This window comes from Anopheles funestus, unplaced genomic scaffold (assembly GCF_943734845.2).
Source record: "Anopheles funestus unplaced genomic scaffold, idAnoFuneDA-416_04 scaffold_32_ctg1, whole genome shotgun sequence".
Taxonomy (NCBI): Eukaryota; Metazoa; Arthropoda; class Insecta; order Diptera; family Culicidae; genus Anopheles; species Anopheles funestus.
In genome coordinates, this window is record NW_026045361.1 from 31373 (window position 1) to 56939 (window position 25567).

General features: G+C 46.6%; 1 long non-coding RNA gene across 1 annotated transcript in view; it reads right to left on the bottom strand.

The window, feature by feature from the left end:
• Positions 1-17807: 17807 nt before the first annotated feature.
• Positions 17808-25567, bottom strand: part of LOC125774578 (uncharacterized) — a 34255-nt gene continuing 26495 nt past the window's right edge. Inside the window, exon 4 of the long non-coding RNA XR_007421062.1 lies at positions 17808-18502. This is a non-coding gene — a long non-coding RNA (uncharacterized LOC125774578). The remainder of the gene's footprint in view (positions 18503-25567) is intronic.

Sequence of the window (25567 nt, forward strand, 5' to 3'; positions counted from 1 at the left end):
TTGCAGAAAATACACCGGCAAGTAAAGGAGTAACTATTAATCAATGCAAAATAGACAGGTATGTCAAAACTAATAGAATTAGTTCAAAAATTACAATATATCCTTAAGAAATTAAACAATAAAACTCAAAAATTAAGAACGAGTAGACTAACACAATTAAAATTGCAAGCTGAGGAATTACATAAGGAGATCCAAAAGGAAATAGAAATAAATAACAGAAAATACGGTATAGAGGAAATAATACAGCTAAAACACACCGCAAAAAATGCATGGGAAGAAATCTGCTGCAAAATAGAAAACGAATTGATAAACTCGTCGTTAGAAAGTTTAGCCGAGGAAACAGAGATAAAAGAGCAAAAACCTCAGGCAACATTTAAAACAAAAGAAATAAAAATGACTAATTTTGATATAAAATTAGCCACAGGGCTAGTACCCATCTACGATGGATCAGCTGAATTGTTTAGCACCTTCGAAGATGCCTCTAAGTTACTGTTCGAGTTGAACGAACAACACGAAGAAATGCTAGTAAAATTTTTAAGAGTTAGATTAACAGGTAAAGCAAGGATAGGATTACCAACTTCAATAACAACATTCAAAGAACTATTGGATGATATAAAATTAAGGTGCGAAGAGAAACCTAATCCGGACAAAATAATAGCAAAACTCAGAGCAATAAAAAACGGAGATATTCAAAAGATTTGCAATGAAATAGAATTATTGACAGCAAAGTTAAAATTAATTTACCTAGAACAAGGAATCCCAGAAAAAGTTGCAAACGACATGATTGTGAAAAAGGGAATAGATACACTAAAAGAAAAGATTCATAATGCGGAAACAAAAACGCTTCTAAAAGCAGGAACATTTACGACCATAACAGACGCTACACAAAAAGTAATGGAAAACGAGGATGATGATACTAACAAACACATTTTCAACGTTAGAATGCCTGACAAACCATATACTAGGAATAACACTTACAATAACAACACAAATCACCGATACAACAAATACAAACAAAACTACGCGTATCACCAGAAGCGAGTTACTAACAACTACCACGACAGAAGCAGGTACAATTCAGATAATAGGCCACAACAAAATTATAGGGCAAACCCACAAAACACTAGAAATCAAAGCTGGCGAACAAATAATAATCGCCGTATTTATCAAACACAGGGAAACCATTTTTTTGATCAACCCAAGTTTTGGTTGAATTTGAATGTACAAAATGAATCAATTAATACGTTTAATGCTAACGCATCAAAATGTGAAGATAAAGAAGAAACAACGAACATTCTTCATATAAGAAATCATGAAATGTGCGAATCAAGATTTAACTTTGAAGAAAGGAACCAAGAAAACAGACAAATGTTGATGACCACATCAAACAAATATTTTAATAACGGCATCAGAACAAACGAATTATATAATGACTATTATAAAGAATATCAGCCTGAAAGCAACTATGATAAAAATGATGATACCACTAGAGAAGAGAACCTCAGTAAAACAATACAACAAGAGGAACCAAGTTACGAATACGACTTGTACAACGCCAGTACACAATTTATACATGAAAATATTTGTGAGAATCATGACGTCGATAAAGAGATAAAAGGAATTAAAAAAGTATATAATGATGAGTTGTATAATGAACAATTTGAAAGAGACATAAAAGTTACACATGACACAGAAAGTTACATTGATGTACACTACAAAGCAATCAAAGAACAAAAAGATGCAATTAATGCAAATCAAAGCGTCAATATGAAGAAGAAAAATGAATCACCCAAAAAAGGAATAAATGATGAGAAAGAAAATGATAAACATTGCCCAAAGAGAGAGGCTAGATACATTAAAAATGAAGTGTTGAATACAAATTATTCCACTGTATGTGAAGAATTGCGCAAAGCATCGATAATGAGCAAAGTTAAAGAAAAGTATAAACAGATTCTTCAAACAAAATTGCATGTATTGATTTCTAAAATGAAACAAAGAAACGAAGAAAAGCATGATGAAAAACTCACATCTAGTTGTGAATGTAACAAATTCTCAAAAATCAAGTTCAAACCTCATACATTAGATTACAAGTTTCCCAATTTTAAATCTCTAGTCAACAAATCAATGCACATAAAATATTATCCCCCATAAGAAATTTTATAATATAGCACTGAATTGAAAAAAAATAATATAAAAAACAACAATAGAATAATATTAATCTTTCGTAAAATAGAACTCAATCATAATATTATTCTCCTAAAGAGGGGAGGTGTAGCAGATAATATCTAATCTGCTATACAGCTAGTATTAAAGTAACAGCTATTACAGAAATCAGACTTTGAGATCGGTATTTAAGAAATAGACAACACAAGTTTGCAACCCAAATCTATAATGACCCACATAAAGTACATGAGTGCAATGCAAGTAGGCTACATACATGTGCTGCGTAAGCATTGGCCACAACCGTGGTAAACGTCAACAGGTAGAACCCGGATGTTTATTTAATAACACCAAATCAAAAATCAAAACTGACCCGCGCAGCGAAGCCCAAAATTGTTTACGAGGCAAAATATGTCCACGCTATGACAAAAGCGTTTAAGCGCAAGAAAGTAGGTCAACCCGCGAGGCTCCGCCCAAGAACGACAAAGGCGTCAAACTTAAGCATACTTTTAGAATGATATATAATAAAGTACCGGGCCAAAGTAAGACAGACTTAATCTGGACTTGGCATAGAACGTAACCATACTGTGTCCGTTTATTTCCAGACCATTGAGTAACGTCTCAATGTGTCCAACGTTCGTGAAGTCAGTAAGATATATCCGCGCTTCACTAATTTCCACCAAGTGATGGAACGGGAAGAAAGTCCGATGATAAGATAGGTGACAAAACAGGTAAAGTCAAAGCCTGTTACACACCTTAGCGAAGACACATTAGCCAAGACACCTTAGCCAAGACACCTTAGCCAAGACACCTTAGCCAAGACACATTAGCCAAGACACCTTAGCCAAGACACCTTAGCCGAGACACATTAGCCAAGACACCTTAGCCAAGACACCTTAGCCAAGACACCTTAGCCAAGACACCTAAGCCAAGACACATAAGCCAAGACACCTTAGCCAAGACAACTTAGCCAAGACACTTTAGCCGAGACACATTAGCCAAGACACCTTAGCCAAGACACCTTAGCCAAGACACTTTAGCCAATACACCTTAGCCAAGACACCTTAGCCAAGACACCTTAGCCAAGACACTTTAGCCAAACCACATTAGCCAAGACACCTTAGCCAAGACACATTAGCCAAGACACATTAGTCAAGACACATTAGCCAAGACACATTAGTCAAGACACATTAGCCGAGACACATTAGCCGAGACACATTAGCCAAGACACCTTAGCCAAGACACTTTAGCCGAGACACATTAGCCAAGACACCTTAGCCAAGACACCTTAGCCAAGACACATTAGCCAAGACACCTTAGCCAAGCCACCTTAGCCAAGACACTTTTGCCGAGACACATTAGCCAAGACACCTTAGCCAAGACACCTTAGCCAAGACACCTTAGCCAAGACACCTTAGCCAAGACACATTAGCCAAGACACATGAGCCAAGACACATTAGCCAAGACACATTAGTCAAGACACATTAGCCAAGACACATTAGCCAAGACACCTTAGCCAAGACACCTTAGCCAAGACACCTTAGCCAAGACACCTTAGCCACGACACATTAGCCAAGACACCTTAGCCAAGACACATTAGTCAAGACACATTAGCCGAGACAAATTAGCCAAGACACCTTAGCCAAGACACCTTAGCCAAGACACCTTAGCCAAGACACCTTAGCCAAGACACCTTAGCCAAGACACATGAGCCAAGACACATTAGCCAAGACACATTAGTCAAGACACATTAGCCAAGACACATTAGCCAAGACACCTTAGCCAAGACACCTTAGCCAAGACACCTTAGCCAAGACACCTTAGCCAAGACACATGAGCCAAGACACATTAGCCAAGACACATTAGTCAAGACACATTAGCCAAGACACATTAGCCAAGACACCTTAGCCAAGACACCTTAGCCAAGACACCTTAGCCAAGACACCTTAGCCAAGACACCTTAGCCAAGACACCTAAGCCAAGACACATAAGCCAAGACACCTTAGCCAAGACAACTTAGCCAAGACACTTTAGCCGAGACACATTAGCCAAGACACCTTAGCCAAGACACCTTAGCCAAGACACCTTAGCCAAGACACTTTAGCCAAACCACATTAGCCAAGACACCTTAGCCAAGACACATTAGCCAAGACACATTAGTCAAGACACATTAGCCAAGACACATTAGTCAAGACACATTAGCCGAGACACATTAGCCGAGACACATTAGCCAAGACACCTTAGCCAAGACACTTTAGCCGAGACACATTAGCCAAGACACCTTAGCCAAGACACCTTAGCCAAGACACATTAGCCAAGACACCTTAGCCAAGCCACCTTAGCCAAGACACTTTTGCCGAGACACATTAGCCAAGACACCTTAGCCAAGACACCTTAGCCAAGACACCTTAGCCAAGACACCTTAGCCAAGACACATTAGCCAAGACACATGAGCCAAGACACATTAGCCAAGACACATTAGTCAAGACACATTAGCCAAGACACATTAGCCAAGACACCTTAGCCAAGACACCTTAGCCAAGACACCTTAGCCAAGACACCTTAGCCACGACACATTAGCCAAGACACCTTAGCCAAGACACATTAGTCAAGACACATTAGCCGAGACAAATTAGCCAAGACACCTTAGCCAAGACACCTTAGCCAAGACACCTTAGCCAAGACACCTTAGCCAAGACACCTTAGCCAAGACACATGAGCCAAGACACATTAGCCAAGACACATTAGTCAAGACACATTAGCCAAGACACATTAGCCAAGACACCTTAGCCAAGACACCTTAGCCAAGACACCTTAGCCAAGACACCTTAGCCAAGACACATGAGCCAAGACACATTAGCCAAGACACATTAGTCAAGACACATTAGCCAAGACACATTAGCCAAGACACCTTAGCCAAGACACCTTAGCCAAGACACCTTAGCCAAGACACCTTAGCCACGACACATTAGCCAAGACACCTTAGCCAAGACACATTAGTCAAGACACATTAGCCGAGACAAATTAGCCAAGACACCTTAGCCAAGACACCTTAGCCAAGACACCTTAGCCAAGACACCTTAGCCAAGACACATTAGCCAAGACACTTTAGCCGAGACACATTAGCCAAGACACCTTAGCGAAGACACCTTAGCCAAGACACATTAGCCAAGACACCTTAGCCAAGACACATTAGCCAAGACACTTTAGCCAAGACACATTAGCCAAGACACCTTAGCCAAGACACATTAGCCGAGACACATTAGCCAAGACACCTTAGCCAAGACACCTTAGCCGAGACACATTAGCCAAGACACCTTAGCCAAGACACCGTAGCCAAGACACATTAGCCAAGACACCTTAGCCAAGACACCTTAGCCAAGACACCTTAGCCAAGACACATTAGCCAAGACACCTTAGCCAAGACACCTTAGCCAAGACACCTTAGCCAAGACACCGTAGCCAAGACACATTAGCCAAGACACCTTAGCCGAGACACATTAGCCAAGTCATTTTAGCCAAGACACATTAGCCAAGACACATTAGCCAAGACACCTTAGCCAAGACACATTAGCCAAGACACATTCGCCAAGACACCTTAGCCAAGACACATTAGCCAAGACACCTTAGCCAAGACACATTAGCCAAGACACATTAGCCAAGACACCTTAGCCAAGACACATTAGCCACGACACATTAGTCAAGACACATTAGCCAAGACACCTTAGCCAAGACACCTTAGCCAAGACACCTTAGCCAAGACACCTTAGCCAAGACACCTTAGCCAAGACACCTTAGCCAAGACACTTTAGCCGAGACACATTAGCCGAGACACATTAGCCAAGACACCTTAGCCAAAACACCTTAGCCAAGACACCTTAGCCGAGACACATTAGCCAAGACACATTAGCCAAGACACCTTAGCCAAGACACCTTAGCCAAGACACATTAGCCAAGACACATTAGCCAAGACACCTTAGCCAAGACACATTATTCAAGACACATTAGCCAAGACACCTTAGCCAAGACACCTTAGCCACCACACATTAGCCAAGACACCTTAGCCAAGACAGCTTATCCAAGACACATTAGCCAAGACACCTTAGCCAAGACACCTTAAGAAAGACACATTAGCCAAGACACTTTAGCCAAGACACCTTAGCCAAGACACATTAGCCAAGACACATTAGCCAAGACACCTTAGCCAAGACACATTAGCCAAGACACCTTAGCCAAGACACATTAGCCAAGACACATTAGCCAAGACACCTTAGCCAAGACACCTTAGCCAAGACACCTTAGCCAAGACACCTTAGCCAAGACACATTAGCCAAGACACCTTAGCCAAGACACCTTAGCCAAGACACTTTAGCCAAGACACAATAGCCAAGACACCTTAGCCAAGACACATTAGCCAAGACACCTTAGCCAAGACACCTTAGCCAAGACACCTTAGCCAAGACACTTTAGCCAAGACACCTTAGCCAAGACACCTTAGCCAAGACACCTTAGCCAAGACACCTTAGCCAAGACACCTTAGCCAAGACACCTTAGCCAAGACACAATAGCCAAGACACCTTAGCCAAGACACCTTAGCCAAGACACAATAGCCAAGACACCTTAGCCAAGACACCTTAGCCAAGACACCTTAGCCAAGACACATTAGCCAAGACACCTTAGCCAAGACACATTAGCCAAGACACATTAGCCGAGACACATTAGCCAAGACACCTTAGCCGAGACACCTTAGCCGAGACACATTAGCCAAGACACATTAGCCAAGACACCTTAGCCGAGACACCTTAGCCGAGACACATTAGCCAAGACACATTAGCCAAGACACCTTAGCCAAGACACCTTAGCCAAGACACCTTAGCCAAGACACATTAGCCAAGACACCTTAGCCAAGACACCTTAGCCAAGACACATTAGCCAAGACACCTTAGCCAAGACACCTTAGCCAAGACACAATAGCCAAGACACCTTAGCCAAGACACCTTAGCCAAGACACCTTAGCCAAGACACATTAGCCAAGACACCTTAGCCAAGACACCTTAGCCAAGACACCTTAGCCAAGACACCTTAGCCAAGACACCTTAGCCAAGACACCTTAGCCAAGACACCTTAGCCAAGACACCTTAGCCAAGACACCTTAGCCAAGACACATTAGCCAAGACACATTAGCCAAGACACCTTAGCCAAGACACTTTAGCCAAGACACCTTAGCCGAGACACATTAGCCAAGACACCTTAGCCAAGACACCTTAGCCAAGACACCTTAGCCAAGACACCTTAGCCAAGACACACTAGCCAAGACACCTTAGCCAAGACACCTTAGCCAAGACACATAAGCCAAGACACATTAGCCAAGACACATTAGCCAAGACACCTTAGCCGAGACACCTTGGCCAAGACACCTTAGCCAAGACACTTTAGCCAAGACACCTTAGCCAAGACACCTTAGCCAAGACACCTTAGCCAAGACACATTAGCCAAGACACATTAGCCAAGACACCTTAGCCGAGATACATTAGCCAAGACACATTAGCCAAGACACCTTAGCCAAGACACATTAGCCAAGACACATTAGCCGAGACACATTAGCCAAGACACCTTAGCCGAGACACATTAGCCAAGACACCTTAGCCAAGACACCTTAGCCAAGACACCTTAGCCAAGACACCTTAGCCAAGACACATTAGCCAAGACACCTTAGCCAAGACACCTTTTTTTTTTTTTTTTTTTTTTTTTTTACAAGGAGTTTAAAATCTTCGAAAGACACCCACAATGGGGGACATGGGATTTTTACCCAGTAAAAAACTCTCCTTGAACCCTGTGCACCCTCCCACGGAATCACCTCGCGGTATTACTTCATGGGAGGGGCAGTGCTGTGGCACTCAGTCTGTCTTATGATACGCGCTAGCAACAAGCAACACTTTTGTTTGTTTTTTTTTTTTTTTTTTTTTTTTTTTTCACAACACAACACAACACTGGACATCACATACACAGCACAGCACACACTCATGCGAGACCAAACCGTTGATCTTGTCGCCACTGTTTCTGCAGTTTCACCAGAATCGATCGCATCGCCGTTTCAGCTGCCTTCCACAGATCTGCACTCTGCAACATCACTTGCAGGATGTTCGACGCGTTCACTGCCGTTCCGCACTTGTCGCTCAATTGCCGGCGCTCCTCAGCGAATCTAGGACAGTAGAACAAAACGTGTTCAGCTGTCTCATCTACGTCCCCGCATGCTGGGCATCGTGGTGAAGCGGCATGTCGGAATCTATGCAGGTAGTTCCTGAAACAGCCATGACCGGAGAGAAATTGTGTGACGAAGAAGTTCACTTCGCCATGTTTCCTTCCCAGCCACGTTTCAACGTCGGGGATCAAGGAATAGGTCCATTTCCCTTTCGCCGAGTTGCTCCAAGCCACCTGCCATTTCCTCTTTGACTCCGACTTAACTGCTCCATCAGCAAGAGGTTCCCCCGAGCGTGCGTTGCGGAAGTTCTTCGCGTCTTCTTCAAGGGTGATGTAGAGCGGCATGATTATCGCAATTACGCATACCGCATCATACGATATGGTACGATACGCACTGGTAACACGCATGACCAATCGTCTGTGTACCTTATCCACAGCTTTCCGGTTCTGCTTCGCCGACATGATGTGTGCCCACGCCGGGGCTCCGTACCTCACTACGGACGTAGCTACATTAGCGTGTAGGCGCCTAATGTTGCTGCTTGGTCCACCTATATTTGGCATGAATGTTGCCATCATATTTGCGGTCTTCATAGCCTTCCCACACACTTCTACGAGGTGCTGCTTGAAGTTCAGCCGATCGTCGATTATGACTCCGAGATATTTTAGATATCTGGTAGACTCAATGTGGTGCGAGCCAACCAATATCGTAGCTTTCTGTACTTCCCTGTGGCTGCTGATGACTATAAACTTCGTCTTCGCGTGCTCAATTTGCAGCTTTACCCCTCTCATCCACCTATCAATCCTGTTGACTGCGTCCGTTGCCAGCATCTCGATCTCCTCAATCGTTTCGCCGGTTATTGTAAGGGCGATGTCATCTGCAAACCCGATCAATTGAGCTCCTGGTGGCAGTGCGAGAGTCAGCACCCCGTCATACATGACGTTCCACAGAGTGGGTCCTAAAACTGATCCCTGTGGGACGCCTGCCGTAATCGAGGTTGTCCGGACTCCTTCCTCCGTGTCATATTGTAGCACCCGTCCTTGAAGATAATTACTCAAGAGCCTGCACAAGTACGGGGGAACCTCCATGCGCTCCAACCCAGCAGCAATTGCCTCCCAGCTAGCACTGTTAAAGGCGTTTTTTACATCGATTGTAATCAACGCGCAGTAACGTGCACCGGACCTTTTTCTCCGAAACGCAGCATATCCCGTCTCCAGCACTGCCAACATTGCGTCGACTGTTGAGCGCTTCTTCCGAAATCCAAACTGCCGCTTAGAAAGTCCAAGCGGACCTTCCGTGTGCACTGTCAGGCGATCCAGAATTGGAATTTCCTGTACCTTAGCCAGGGAATCTGTGAGCCCCAAAGGCCTTAGAGCTGATGGGTCGCCCGGCTGCTTTCCTGGTTTTGGTATTAGCACCAGCTTCTGCTGTTTCCACGTCGACGGGAATTGGCCTGACTTCAGTGTGTCCTGGAGTACAATCTGGAACACTTTCGGGAAAGCTCTCATGGCTACTTTGACTGCTTCGTTTGGAATGCCATCCGGGCCAGGTGCTTTCCCAGGTTTAAGACGGTCGGCAATCCGTAGAATTTCGTCTTCAGTTATTGGCTCAATCTCTTTTTCTGAAGTTCTGAAGGTAGTGTACAGTTCTGGAGCGTCATGAGTGGGGAACAAATTCCCAATGATCCTTTTAAGTCTCATGGGACATCGTTCCACAGGCTCTTGGCGAGTTTTCACCTTCTGCATCACTGTCTTGTAGGCAAAACCCCAGGGCTTCCGAGCAATTTCAGCACTAAGCTCCAGGAAGCATCTCCTCTTACTGTCTTTAATTGCTCTCTTCAGATCAGACCTGGCCGTGACGTATGCTGCTCGCAGTTGATCTCGGTTTCCAATACGTCTCTCCCGCTGTAATTTCCGGCGTACTGCTATGCACCTGGCCCGTAGTGTCGCGATAGAAGCGTTCCACCAATAGGCAGGGTTTCGCTTACAGCTGGAGGCTTTTCTCCTCGGCATTGTCGCATCGCAAGCATCAGTCAACCCAGCTGCTAGTTCGTGCACGCTGCGCGCATCTGCGAAGCCACCAAAGGCTAACGCCTCCTTGAACAGCTCCTCGTCGAAAAACTGGATTTTCCAACCTAGGGTGCCGTTAGTATACACTGTCGTTGGCATGCTCCTTCTGATGGCAGCGTATCGGACAACTCGATGGTCGCTGAGAGTGTACGCTTCGCTCACTCTCCAGTTCAGATGTCGCGCTAGGATTGGGCTACAGAACGTGATGTCTATAATCGAAGTCCTATCATTTCTACTAAACGTGGGAGTAGAACCTACGTTTCCCAAAACAACATCCAGTCGAGCAAGGCTTTCTAGCACCGCGTCTCCTCTGGTGTTCGTCCGTCTACTTCCCCATTCAACCGCCCAGGCATTGAAGTCTCCAGCTATAACTACTGGGCTTCGACCCTCGAGCTGTTCCACTAGGCTGTCTAACATATCGTTGAATTTGTTTAGCTCCCACCTGGGGGGAGCGTAGCAGCTGCAGAAATAGACTCCGTTGATCAGGGCGATGACGAACCCCTCGAAGCCGCAGGATACTACTGTTTGAATGGGAAAAGGTCCCACAGCCCAGATTGCAGCCATCTCAGTTTTATCCATGACCCAGTTGTTGGTGTTACCTGGTGCACGATAGGGTTCTGATATAATGGCCACATCGCCTTTTTCTTCCATTATCACCTGCCACAGAAGATCCTGTGCAGCCTCGCAATGGTTAAGGTTCACTTGGACTACTTCCATGCTTTCCGAGCTGCGTGGCAACGGGTTCCTCCGACTTGGTGTGCATTGCTTCCCGGGGGGCACACGAGACACACTGCTGGTTTGACGCAGGTTCGTGCTTGATGCCCTTTTTCACCGCAGCGTAGACAGTGCTCTCTTCTGTCTGGGCCCTTACAGTCACGTAGGACATGGTCGAACTCCCAACAACGATAACACCTTCTGGTCTGGGGCAAAATGCGGACGCGACAGATTGACCAATCAACCTCTACCTCTCTGGCTTCTGCTACAATCAACGCTTGCTTTAACGGCATTTTTATGTACGCCGTCTGCGTTCCATTAAACGCCGGTTTCATCTTTATTTCCACGGTGGCATTTCCTAGTTCGAACCGACTTCGCAAAGCGAGTTCAACTGTCTCTGCTGCTGTAACTTCATCTATATCACGACATTCAATTGTCGCCTCGTTGCCACGTACTGTTACTTTCCCCGCTTCTCCCACAGACTCCTGTAGGAGATCCTTGTAATTCGTCCCACAGGCCGTTTCGTCCTTTTTCAGCTCGAAGATCATATTTCCTTCTCGCGTGCGCCTGATCTTCGAGACCTGTTTACCCAGCGTCTGTAGCTTTGGGTCTGTCTTAACACGCCGTAAGATATCCGCGTAGGAATCTTTTTCGTTAAGCCCGATCACTATGGCTTCTGTTTTCGGACGCACTTGCGGTTTCGCTGGAGGATAAGTCCAAGCAGCATGTTTTTCTTCTGCGGGTGTTGGTCTCTGCTGTTTTCTCCTTACAACAGTATTCCACTGAGACTCGCTGCTTTCATCGGCTGAGGTCGGCATTTTCTTCTCCGTAACATTGCTCTTCTGCTTCTTTTGTCCTTCTACATCGGCCTCCGGTGTTCTCTGGTTTCTCCCACGTTTCGAGGGGCCTGCCGGAGGGATAACAGGAGTAGCCGATGAATCGCGGGTTACTTCGGCATAGCTTAGTGCCTTTTCCGCTCTTTCTGCTCGCAGCTTCAAGGTAGCAAGCTCACGTTCCACGTTGCTAAGAGCATTTAATATTTTCACCGAAGCCAAGACACCTTAGCCAAGACACTTTAGCCAAGACACATTAGCCAAGACACCTTAGCCGAGACACATTAGCCAAGACACCTTAGCCAAGACACATTAGCCAAGACACATTAGCCAAGACACCTTAGCCAAGACACCTTAGCCAAGACACATTAGCCGAGACACATTAGCCAAGACACATTAGCCAAGACACCTTAGCCAAGACACCTTAGCCAAGACACATAAGCCAAGACACATTAGCCAAGACACATTAGCCAAGACACCTTGGCCAAGACACCTTAGCCAAGACACCTTAGCCAAGACACCTTAGCCAAGACACTTTAGCCAAGGCACACTAGCCAACACACCTTAGCCAAGACACCTTAGCCAAGACACCTTAGCCAAGACACATTAGCCAAGACACATTAGCCAAGACACCTTAGCCAAGACACTTTAGCCAAGACACCTTAGCCGAGACACATTAGCCAAGACACCTTAGCCAAGACACCTTAGCCGAGATACATTAGCCAAGACACATTAGCCAAGACACCTTAGCCAAGACACATTAGCCAAGACACATTAGCCGAGACACATTAGCCAAGACACCTTAGCCAAGACACAATAGCCAATACACCTTAGCCAAGACACCTTAGCCAAGACACAATAGCCAAGACACCTTAGCCAAGACACCTTAGCCAAGACACCTTAGCCAAGACACATTAGCCAAGACACCTTAGCCAAGACACCTTAGCCAAGACACCTTAGCCAAGACACCTTAGCCAAGACACAATAGCCAAGACACATTAGCCAAGACACATTAGCCAAGACACATTAGCCAAGACACCTTAGCCAAGACACCTTAGCCAAGACACCTTAGCCAAGACACAATAGCCAAGACACCTTAGCCGAGACACATTAGCCAAGACACCTTAGCCAAGAGACCTTAGCCAAGACACCTTAGCCAAGACACCTTAGCCAAGACACCTTAGCCAAGACACCTTAGCCAAGACACTTTAGCCGAGACACATTAGCCAAGACACCTTAGCGAAGACACAATAGCCAAGACACCTTAGCCAAGACACATTAGCCAAGACACCTTAGCCAAGACACCTTAGCCAAGACGCCTTAGCCAAGACACTTTAGCCAAGACACCTTAGCCAAGACACCTTAGCCAAGACACCTTAGCCAAGACACCTTAGCCAAGACACCTTAGCCAAGACACCTTAGCCAAGACACCTTAGCCAAGACACCTTAGCCAAGACACCTTAGCCAAGACACCTTAGCCAAGACACAATAGCCAAGACACCTTAGCCAAGACACCTTAGCCAAGACACCTTAGCCAAGACACCTTAGCCAAGACACATTAGCCAAGACACATTAGCCAAGACACCTTAGCCAAAACACCTTAGCCAAGACACTTTAGCCAAGACACATTAGCAAAGACACCTTAGCCGAGACACATTAGCCAAGACACCTTAGCCAAGACACTTTAGCCAAGACACATTAGCCAAGACACCTTAGCCAAGACACCTTAGCCAAGACACCTTAGCCAAGACACCTTAGCCAAAACACCTTAGCCAAGACACCTTAGCCAAGACACATTAGCCAAGACACCTTAGCCGAGACACATTAGCCAAGACACCTTAGCCAAGACACCTTAGCCAAGACACATTAGCCAAGACACCTTAGCCGAGACACATTAGCCAAGACACCTTAGCCAAGACACCTTAGCCAAGACACCTTAGCCAAGACACCTTAGCCAAGACACCTTAGCCAAGACACATTAGCCAAGACACAATAGCCAAGACACCTTAGCCAAGACACATTAGCCAAGACACCTTAGCCGAGACACATTAGCCAAGACACCTTAGCCAAGACACCTTAGCCAAGACACCTTAGCCAAGACACACTAGCCAAGACACCTTAGCCAAGACACCTTAGCCAAAACACATTAGCCAAGACACCTTAGCCAAGACACCTTAGCCAAGACACCTTAGCCAAGACACCTTAGCCAAGACACCTTAGCCAAGACACCTTAGCCAAGACACATTAGCCAAGACACCTTAGCCGAGACACATTAGCCAAGACACCTTAGCCAAGACACCTTAGCCAAGACACCTTAGCCAAGACACCTTAGCCAAGACACCTTAGCCAAGACACATTAGCCAAGACACAATAGCCAAGACACCTTAGCCAAGACACATTAGCCAAGACACCTTAGCCGAGACACATTAGCCAAGACACCTTAGCCAAGACACCTTAGCCAAGACACCTTAGCCAAGACACCTTAGCCAAGACACATTAGCCAAGACACCTTAGCCAAAACACCTTAGCCAAGACACTTTAGCCAAGACACATTAGCAAAGACACCTTAGCCGAGACACATTAGCCAAGACACCTTAGCCAAGACACATTAGCCAAGACACATTAGCCAAGACACCTTAGCCAAGACACCTTAGCCAAGACACAATAGCCAAGACACATTAGCCAAGACACATTAGCCAAGACACCTTAGCCAAGACACTTTAGCCAAGACACCTTAGCCAAGACACCTTAGCCGAGACACATTAGCCAAGACACCTTAGCCAAGACACCTTAGCCAAGACACCTTAGCCGAGACACATTAGCCAAGACACTTTAGCCAAGACACCTTAGCCAAGACACCTTAGCCAAGACACTTTAGCCAAGACACCTTAGCCGAGACACATTAGCCAAGACACCTTAGCCAAGACACCTAAGCCGAGACACATTAGCCAAGACACCTTAGCCAAGACACTTTAGCCAAGACACCTTAGCCGAGACACATTAGCCAAGACACCTTAGCCAAGACACCTTAGCCAAGACACCTTAGCCAAGACACACTAGCCAAGACACCTTAGCCAAGACACCTTAGCCAAGACACATAAGCCAAGACACATTAGCCAAGACACATTAGCCAAGACACCTTAGCCGAGACACCTTGGCCAAGACACCTTAGCCAAGACACTTTAGCCAAGACACCTTAGCCAAGACACCTTAGCCAAGACACCTTAGCCAAGACACATTAGCCAAGACACATTAGCCAAGACACCTTAGCCGAGATACATTAGCCAAGACACATTAGCCAAGACACCTTAGCCAAGACACATTAGCCAAGACACATTAGCCGAGACACATTAGCCAAGACACCTTAGCCGAGACACCTTAGCCGAGGCACATTAGCCAAGACACATTAGCCAAGACACCTTAGCCAAGACACCTTAGCCAAGACACCTTAGCCAAGACACATTAGCCAAGACACCTTAGCCAAGACACCTTAGCCAAGACACCTTAGCCAAGACACCTTAGCCAAGACACCTTAGCCAAGACACCTTAGCCAAGACACCTTAGCCAAGACACCTTAGCCAAGACACATTAGCCAAGACACATTAGCCAAGACACCTTAGCCAAGACACTTTAGCCAAGACACCTTAGCCGAGACACATTAGCCAAGACACCTTAGCCAAGACACCTTAGCCAAGACACCTTAGCCAAGACACATTAGCCAAGACACCTTAGCCAAGACACCTTAGCCAAGACACATAAGCCAAGACACATTAGCCAAGACACATTAGCCAAGACACCTTAGCCGAGACACCTTGGCCAAGACACCTTAGCCAAGACACTTTAGCCAAGACACCTTAGCCAAGACACCTTAGCCAAGACACCTTAGCCAAGACACATTAGCCAAGACACATTAGCCAAGACACCTTAGCCGAGATACATTAGCCAAGACACATTAGCCAAGACACCTTAGCCAAGACACCTTAGCCAAGACACCTTAGCCAAGACACCTTAGCCAAGACACCTTAGCCAAGACACCTTAGCCAAGACACCTTAGCCAAGACACCTTAGCCAAGACACATTAGCCAAGACACATTAGCCAAGACACCTTAGCCAAGACACTTTAGCCAAGACACCTTAGCCGAGACACATTAGCCAAGACACCTTAGCCAAGACACCTTAGCCAAGACACCTTAGCCAAGACACACTAGCCAAGACACCTTAGCCAAGACACCTTAGCCAAGACACATAAGCCAAGACACATTAGCCAAGACACATTAGCCAAGACACCTTAGCCGAGACACCTTGGCCAAGACACCTTAGCCAAGACACTTTAGCCAAGACACCTTAGCCAAGACACCTTAGCCAAGACACCTTAGCCAAGACACCTTAGCCAAGACACCTTAGCCAAGACACCTTAGCCAAGACACCTTAGCCAAGACACCTTAGCCAAGACACCTTAGCCAAGACACCTTAGCCAAGACACCCTAGCCAAGACACCTTAGCCAAGACACCTTAGCCAAGACACCTTAGCCAAGACACCTTAGCCAAGACACATTAGCCAAGACACCTTAGCCGAGACACATTAGCCAAGACACCTTAGCCAAGACACCTTAGCCAAGACACCTTAGCCAAGACACATTAGCCAAGACACATTAGCCAAGACACCTTAGCCAAGACACATTAGCCAAGACACCTTAGCCGAGACACATTAGCCAAGACACCTTAGCCAAGACACCTTAGCCAAGACACCTTAGCCAAGACACCTTAGCCAAGACACATTAGCCAAGACACCTTAGCCAAGACACCTTAGCCAAGACACTTTAGCCAAGACACATTAGCCAAGACACCTTAGCCGAGACACATTAGCCAAGACACCTTAGCCAAGACACATTAGCCAAGACACATTAGCCAAGACACCTTAGCCAAGACACATTAGCCAAGACACCTTAGCCAAGACACATTAGCCAAGACACATTAGCCAAGACACCTTAGCCAAGACACCTTAGCCAAGACACATTAGCCGAGACACATTAGCCAAGACACATTAGCTAAGACACCTTAGCCAAGACACCTTAGCCAAGACACATAAGCCAAGACACATTAGCCAAGACACATTAGCCAAGACACCTTGGCCAAGACACCTTAGGCAAGACACCTTAGCCAAGACACCTTAGCCAAGACACTTTAGCCAAGGCACACTAGCCAACACACCTTAGCCAAGACACCTTAGCCAAGACACCTTAGCCAAGACACATTAGCCAAGACACATTAGCCAAGACACCTTAGCCAAGACACTTTAGCCAAGACACCTTAGCCGAGACACATTAGCCAAGACACCTTAGCCAAGACACCTTAGCCGAGATACATTAGCCAAGACACCTTAGCCAAGACACCTTAGCCAAGACACCTTAGCCAAGACACATTAGCCAAGACACCTTAGCCAAGACACCTTAGCCAAGACACATTAGCCAAGACACCTTAGCCAAGACACCTTAGCCAAGACACCTTAGCCAAGACACCTTAGCCAAGACACCTTAGCCAAGACACATTAGCCAAGACACATTAGCCAAGACACCTTAGCCAAGACACTTTAGCCAAGACACCTTAGCCGAGACACATTAGCCAAGACACCTTAGCCAAGACACCTTAGCCAAGACACATTAGCCAAGACACTTTAGCCAAGACACATTAGCCAAGACACCTTAGCCAAGACACATTAGCCAAGACACATTAGCCAAGACACATTAGCCTAGACACATTAGCCAAGACACCTTAGCCAAGACACCTTAGCCAAGACACCTTAGCCAAGACACAATAGCCAAGACACCTTAGCCAAGACACACTAGCCAAGACACATTAGCCAAGACACATTAGCCTAGACACATTAGCCAAGACACCTTAGCCAAGACACCTTAGCCAAGACACCTTAGCCAAGACACAATAGCCAAGACACCTTAGCCAAGACACATTAGCCAAGACACCTTAGCCAAGACACATTAGCCGAGACACATTAGCCAAGACACATTAGCCAAGACACCTTAGCCAAGACACCTTAGCCAAGACACATAAGCCAAGACACATTAGCCAAGACACATTAGCCAAGACACCTTGGCCAAGACACCTTAGCCAAGACACCTTAGCCAAGACACCTTAGCCAAGACACTTTAGCCAAGGCACACTAGCCAACACACCTTAGCCAAGACACCTTAGCCAAGACACATTAGCCAAGACACCTTAGCCAAGACACCTTAGCCAAGACACCTTAGCCAAGACACCTTAGCCAAGACACAATAGCCAAGACACCTTAGCCGAGACACAATAGCCAAGACACCTTAGCCGAGACACATTAGCCAAGACACTTTAGCCAAGACACCTTAGCCGAGACACATTAGCCAAGACACCTTAGCCAAGACACCTTAGCCAAGACACATTAGCCAAGACACCTTAGCCAAGACACCATAGTCAAGACACTTTAGCCAAGACACCTTAGCCAAGACACCTTAGCTAAGACACATTAGCCAAGACACCTTAGCCAAGACACCTTAGCCAAGACACCTTAGTCAAGACACCTTAGCCAAGACACCTTAGCCAAGACACATTAGCCAAGACACATTAGCCAAGACACATTAGCCAAGACACCTAAGCCAAGACACCTTAGCCAAGACACCTTAGCCAAGACACAATAGCCAAGACACCTTAGCCGAGACACATTAGCCAAGACACCTTAGCCAAGACACCTTAGCCAAGACACCTTAGCCAAGACACATTAGCCAAGAAACATTAGCCAAGACACCTTAGCCAAGACACCTTAGCCAAGACACCTTAGCCAAGACACCTTAGCCAAGACACTTTAGCCAAGACACCTTAGCCAAGACACCTTAGCCAAGACACCTTAGCCAAGACACCTTAGCCAAGACACCTTAGCCAAGACACTTTAGCCAAGACACATTAGCCAAGACACCTTAGCCGAGACACCTTAGCCGAGACACATTAGCCAAGACACATTAGCCAAGACACCTTAGCCAAGACACCTTAGCCAAGACACCTTAGCCAAGACACCTTAGCCAAGACACCTTAGCCAAGACACTTTAGCCAAGGCACACTAGCCAACACACCTTAGCCAAGACACCTTAGCCAAGACACATAAGCCAAGACACATTAGCCAAGACACATTAGCCAAGACACCTTAGCCAAGACACCTTAGCCAAGACACATTAGCCAAGACACATTAGCCAAGACACCTTAGCCAAGACACCTTAGCCAAGACACCTTAGCCAAGACACATTAGCCGAGACACATTAGCCAAGACACCTTAGCCAAGACACCTTAGCCAAGACACCTTAGCCAAGACACCTTAGCCAAGACACCTTAGCCAAGACACTTTAGCCAAGACACATTAGCCAAGACACCTTGGCCAAGACACCTTAGCCAAGACACCTTAGCCAAGACACCTTAGCCAAGACACTTTAGCCAAGGCACACTAGCCAAGACACCTTAGCCAAGACACCTTAGCCAAGACACATTAGCCAAGACACCTTAGCCAAGACACCTTAGCCAAGACACCTTAGCCAAGACACCTTAGCCAAGACACCTTAGCCAAGACACCTTAGCCAAGACACCTTAGCCGAGACACAATAGCCAAGACACCTTAGCCGAGACACATTAGCCAAGACACTTTAGCCAAGACACCTTAGCCGAGACACATTAGCCAAGACACCTTAGCCAAGACACCTTAGCCAAGACACATTAGCCAAGACACCTTAGCCAAGACACCTTAGCCAAGACACCTTAGCCGAGACACCTTAGCCAAGACACATTAGCCAAGACACATTAGCCAAGACACCTTAGCCGAGACACAATAGCCAAGACACTTTAGCCAAGACACTTTAGCCAAGACACCTTAGCCAAGACACCTTAGCCGAGACACCTTAGCCAAGACACATTAGCCAAGACACATTAGCCAAGACACATTAGCCAAGACACCTTAGCCAAGACACTTTAGCCAAGACACCTTAGCCAAGACACAATAGCCGAGACACCTTAGCCAAGACACCTTAGCCAAGACACTTTAGCCAAGACACATTAGCCAAGACACCTTGGCCAAGACACCTTAGCCAAGACACCTTAGCCAAGACACCTTAGCCAAGACACTTTAGCCAAGGCACACTAGCCAAGACACCTTAGCCAAGACACCTTAGCCAAGACACATTAGCCAAGACACCTTAGCCAAGACACCTTAGCCAAGACACCTTAGCCAAGACACCTTAGCCAAGACACCTTAGCCAAGACACCTTAGCCAAGACACCTTAGCCGAGACACAATAGCCAAGACACCTTAGCCGAGACACATTAGCCAAGACACTTTAGCCAAGACACCTTAGCCGAGACACATTAGCCAAGACACCTTAGCCAAGACACCTTAGCCAAGACACATTAGCCAAGACACCTTAGCCAAGACACCTTAGCCAAGACACCTTAGCCAAGACACCTTAGCCAAGACACTTTAGCCAAGGCACACTAGCCAAGACACCTTAGCCAAGACACCTTAGCCAAGACACATTAGCCAAGACACCTTAGCCAAGACACCTTAGCCAAGACACCTTAGCCAAGACACCTTAGCCAAGACACCTTAGCCAAGACACCTTAGCCAAGACACCTTAGCCGAGACACAATAGCCAAGACACCTTAGCCGAGACACATTAGCCAAGACACTTTAGCCAAGACACCTTAGCCGAGACACATTAGCCAAGACACCTTAGCCAAGACACCTTAGCCAAGACACCTTAGCCAAGACACCTTAGCCAAGACACATTAGCCAAGACACCTTAGCCAAGACACCTTAGCCAAGACACCTTAGCCAAGACACCTTAGCCAAGACTCTTTAGCCAAGACACCTTAGCCAAGACACCTTAGCCGAGACACCTTAGCCAAGACACATTAGCCAAGACACATTAGCCAAGACACATTAGCCAAGACACCTTAGCCAAGACACCTTAGCCAAGACACCTTAGCCAAGACACAATAGCCAAGACACCTTAGCCAAGACACCTTAGCCAAGACACCTTAGCCGAGACACAATAGCCAAGACACCTTAGCCGAGACACATTAGCCAAGACACTTTAGCCAAGACACCTTAGCCGAGACACATTAGCCAAGACACCTTAGCCAAGACACCTTAGCCAAGACACATTAGCCAAGACACCTTAGCCAAGACACCTTAGCCAAGACACCTTAGCCGAGACACCTTAGCCAAGACACATTAGCCAAGACACATTAGCCAAGACACCTTAGCCGAGACACAATAGCCAAGACACTTTAGCCAAGACACTTTAGCCAAGACACCTTAGCCAAGACACCTTAGCCGAGACACCTTAGCCAAGACACATTAGCCAAGACACATTAGCCAAGACACATTAGCCAAGACACCTTAGCCAAGACACTTTAGCCAAGACACCTTAGCCAAGACACAATAGCCAAGACACCTTAGCCGAGACACATTAGCCAAGACACCTTAGCCAAGACACCTTAGCCAAGACACCTTAGCCAAGACACCTTAGCCAAGACACATTAGCCAAGACACCTTAGCCAAGACACCTTAGCCAAGACACCTTAGCCAAGACACCTTAGCCAAGACTCTTTAGCCAAGACACCTTAGCCAAGACACCTTAGCCGAGACACCTTAGCCAAGACACATTAGCCAAGACACATTAGCCAAGACACATTAGCCAAGACACCTTAGCCAAGACACCTTAGCCAAGACACCTTAGCCAAGACACAATAGCCAAGACACCTTAGCCGAGACACATTAGCCAAGACACCTTAGCCAAGACACCTTAGCCAAGACACCTTAGCCAAGACACCTTAGCCAAGACACATTAGCCAAGACACCTTAGCCAAGACACCTTAGCCAAGACACCTTAGCCAAGACACCTTAGCCAAGACACTTTAGCCAAGACACCTTAGCCAAGACACCTTAGCCAAGACACCTTAGCCAAGACACTTTAGCCAAGACACATAAGCCAAGACACCTTAGCCGAGACACCTTAGCCGAGACACATTAGCCAAGACACATTAGCCAAGACACCTTAGCCAAGACACTTTAGCCAAGACACCTTAGCCAAGACACCTTAGCCAAGACACCTTAGCCAAGACACTTAAGCCAGGGCACACTAGCCGAGACACATTAGCCAAGACACCTTAGCCAAGACACATTAGCCAAGACACATTAGCCAAGACACCTTAGCCAAGACACCTTAGCCAAGACACCTTAGCCAAGACACATTAGCCAAGACACCTTAGCCGAGACACATTAGCCAAGACACTTTAGCCAAGACACCTTAGCCGATACACATTAGCCAAGACACCTTAGCCAAGACACCTTAGCCAAGACACCTTAGCCAAGACACCTTAGCCAAGACTCTTTAGCCAAGACACATTAGCCAAGACAGCTAAGCCAAGACACCTTAGCCAAGACACCTTAGCCAAGACACCTTAGCCAAGACACCTTAGCCAAGACACCTTAGCAGAGACACATTAGCCAAGACACATTAGCCAAGACACCTTAGCCAAGACACCTTAGCCAAGACACCTTAGCCAAGACACCTTAACCAAGACACCTTAGCCAAGACACAATAGCCAAGACACCTTAGCCGAGACACCTTAGCCGATACACATTAGCCAAGACACCTTAGCCAAGACACCTTAGCCAAGACACCTTAGCCAAGACACCTTAGCCAAGACACCTTAGCCAAGACTCTTTAGCCAAGACACATTAGCCAAGACAGCTAAGCCAAGACACCTTAGCCAAGACACCTTAGCCGAGACACATTAGCCAAGACACCTTAGCCAAGACACCTTAGCCGAGACACATGAGCCAAGACACATTAGCCAAGACACCTTAGCCAAGACACCTTAGCCAAGACACCTTAGCCAAGACACCTTAACCAAGACACCTTAGCCAAGACACCTTAGCCAAGACACATTAGCCAAGACACCTTAGCCAAGACACCTTAGCCAAGACACCTTAGCCAAGACACCTTAGCCAAGACTCTTTAGCCAAGACACCTTAGCCAAGACACCTTAGCCGAGACACCTTAGCCAAGACACATTAGCCAAGACACATTAGCCAAGACACATTAGCCAAGACACCTTAGCCAAGACACCTTAGCCAAGACACCTTAGCCAAGACACCTTAGCCAAGACACCTTAGCCAAGACACCTTAGCCAAGACACCTTAGCCAAGACACATTAGCCAAGACACCTTAGCCAAGACACCTTAGCCAAGACACCTTAGCCAAGACACCTTAGCCAAGACTCTTTAGCCAAGACACATTAGCCAAGACACATTAGCCAAGACACATTAGCCAAGACACCTTAGCCAAGACACCTTAGCCAAGACACCTTAGCCAAGACACCTTAGCCAAGACACCTTAGCCAAGACACCTTAGCCAAGACACCTTAGCCGAGACACAATAGCCAAGACACCTTAGCCGAGACACATTAGCCAAGACACTTTAGCCAAGACACCTTAGCCGAGACACATGAGCCAAGACACATTAGCCAAGACACCTTAGCCAAGACACCTTAGCCAAGACACCTTAGCCAAGACACCTTAGCCAAGACACCTTAGCCAAGACACCTTAGCCAAGACACATTAGCCAAGACACCTTAGCCAAGACACCTTAGCCAAGACACCTTAGCCAAGACACCTTAGCCAAGACTCTTTAGCCAAGACACCTTAGCCAAGACACCTTAGCCGAGACACCTTAGCCAAGACACATTAGCCAAGACACATTAGCCAAGACACATTAGCCAAGACACCTTAGCCAAGACACCTTAGCCAAGACACCTTAGCCAAGACACCTTAGCCAAGACACCTTAGCCAAGACACCTTAGCCAAGACACCTTAGCCGAGACACAATAGCCAAGACACCTTAGCCGAGACACATTAGCCAAGACACTTTAGCCAAGACACCTTAGCCGAGACACATTAGCCAAGACACCTTAGCCAAGACACCTTAGCCAAGACACATTAGCCAAGACACCTTAGCCAAGACACCTTAGCCAAGACACCTTAGCCGAGACACCTTAGCCAAGACACATTAGCCAAGACACATTAGCCAAGACACCTTAGCCGAGACACAATAGCCAAGACACTTTAGCCAAGACACTTTAGCCAAGACACCTTAGCCAAGACACCTTAGCCGAGACACCTTAGCCAAGACACATTAGCCAAGACACATTAGCCAAGACACATTAGCCAAGACACCTTAGCCAAGACACTTTAGCCAAGACACCTTAGCCAAGACACAATAGCCAAGACACCTTAGCCGAGACACATTAGCCAAGACACCTTAGCCAAGACACCTTAGCCAAGACACCTTAGCCAAGACACCTTAGCCAAGACACATTAGCCAAGACACCTTAGCCAAGACACCTTAGCCAAGACACCTTAGCCAAGACACCTTAGCCAAGACTCTTTAGCCAAGACACCTTAGCCAAGACACCTTAGCCGAGACACCTTAGCCAAGACACATTAGCCAAGACACATTAGCCAAGACACATTAGCCAAGACACCTTAGCCAAGACACCTTAGCCAAGACACCTTAGCCAAGACACAATAGCCAAGACACCTTAGCCGAGACACATTAGCCAAGACACCTTAGCCAAGACACCTTAGCCAAGACACCTTAGCCAAGACACCTTAGCCAAGACACATTAGCCAAGACACCTTAGCCAAGACACCTTAGCCAAGACACCTTAGCCAAGACACCTTAGCCAAGACACTTTAGCCAAGACACCTTAGCCAAGACACCTTAGCCAAGACACCTTAGCCAAGACACTTTAGCCAAGACACATAAGCCAAGACACCTTAGCCGAGACACCTTAGCCGAGACACATTAGCCAAGACACATTAGCCAAGACACCTTAGCCAAGACACTTTAGCCAAGACACCTTAGCCAAGACACCTTAGCCAAGACACCTTAGCCAAGACACTTAAGCCAGGGCACACTAGCCGAGACACATTAGCCAAGACACCTTAGCCAAGACACATTAGCCAAGACACATTAGCCAAGACACCTTAGCCAAGACACCTTAGCCAAGACACCTTAGCCAAGACACATTAGCCAAGACACCTTAGCCGAGACACATTAGCCAAGACACTTTAGCCAAGACACCTTAGCCGATACACATTAGCCAAGACACCTTAGCCAAGACACCTTAGCCAAGACACCTTAGCCAAGACACCTTAGCCAAGACTCTTTAGCCAAGACTCTTTAGCCAAGACACATTAGCCAAGACACCTTAGCCAAGACACTTTAGCCAAGACACCTTAGCCAAGACACCTTAGCCAAGACACCTTAGCCAAGACACTTTAGCCAAGACACATAAGCCAAGACACCTTAGCCGAGACACCTTAGCCGAGACACATTAGCCAAGACACATTAGCCAAGACACCTTAGCCAAGACACTTTAGCCAAGACACCTTAGCCAAGACACCTTAGCCAAGACACCTTAGCCAAGACACTTAAGCCAGGGCACACTAGCCGAGACACATTAGCCAAGACACATTAGCCAAGACACCTTAGCCAA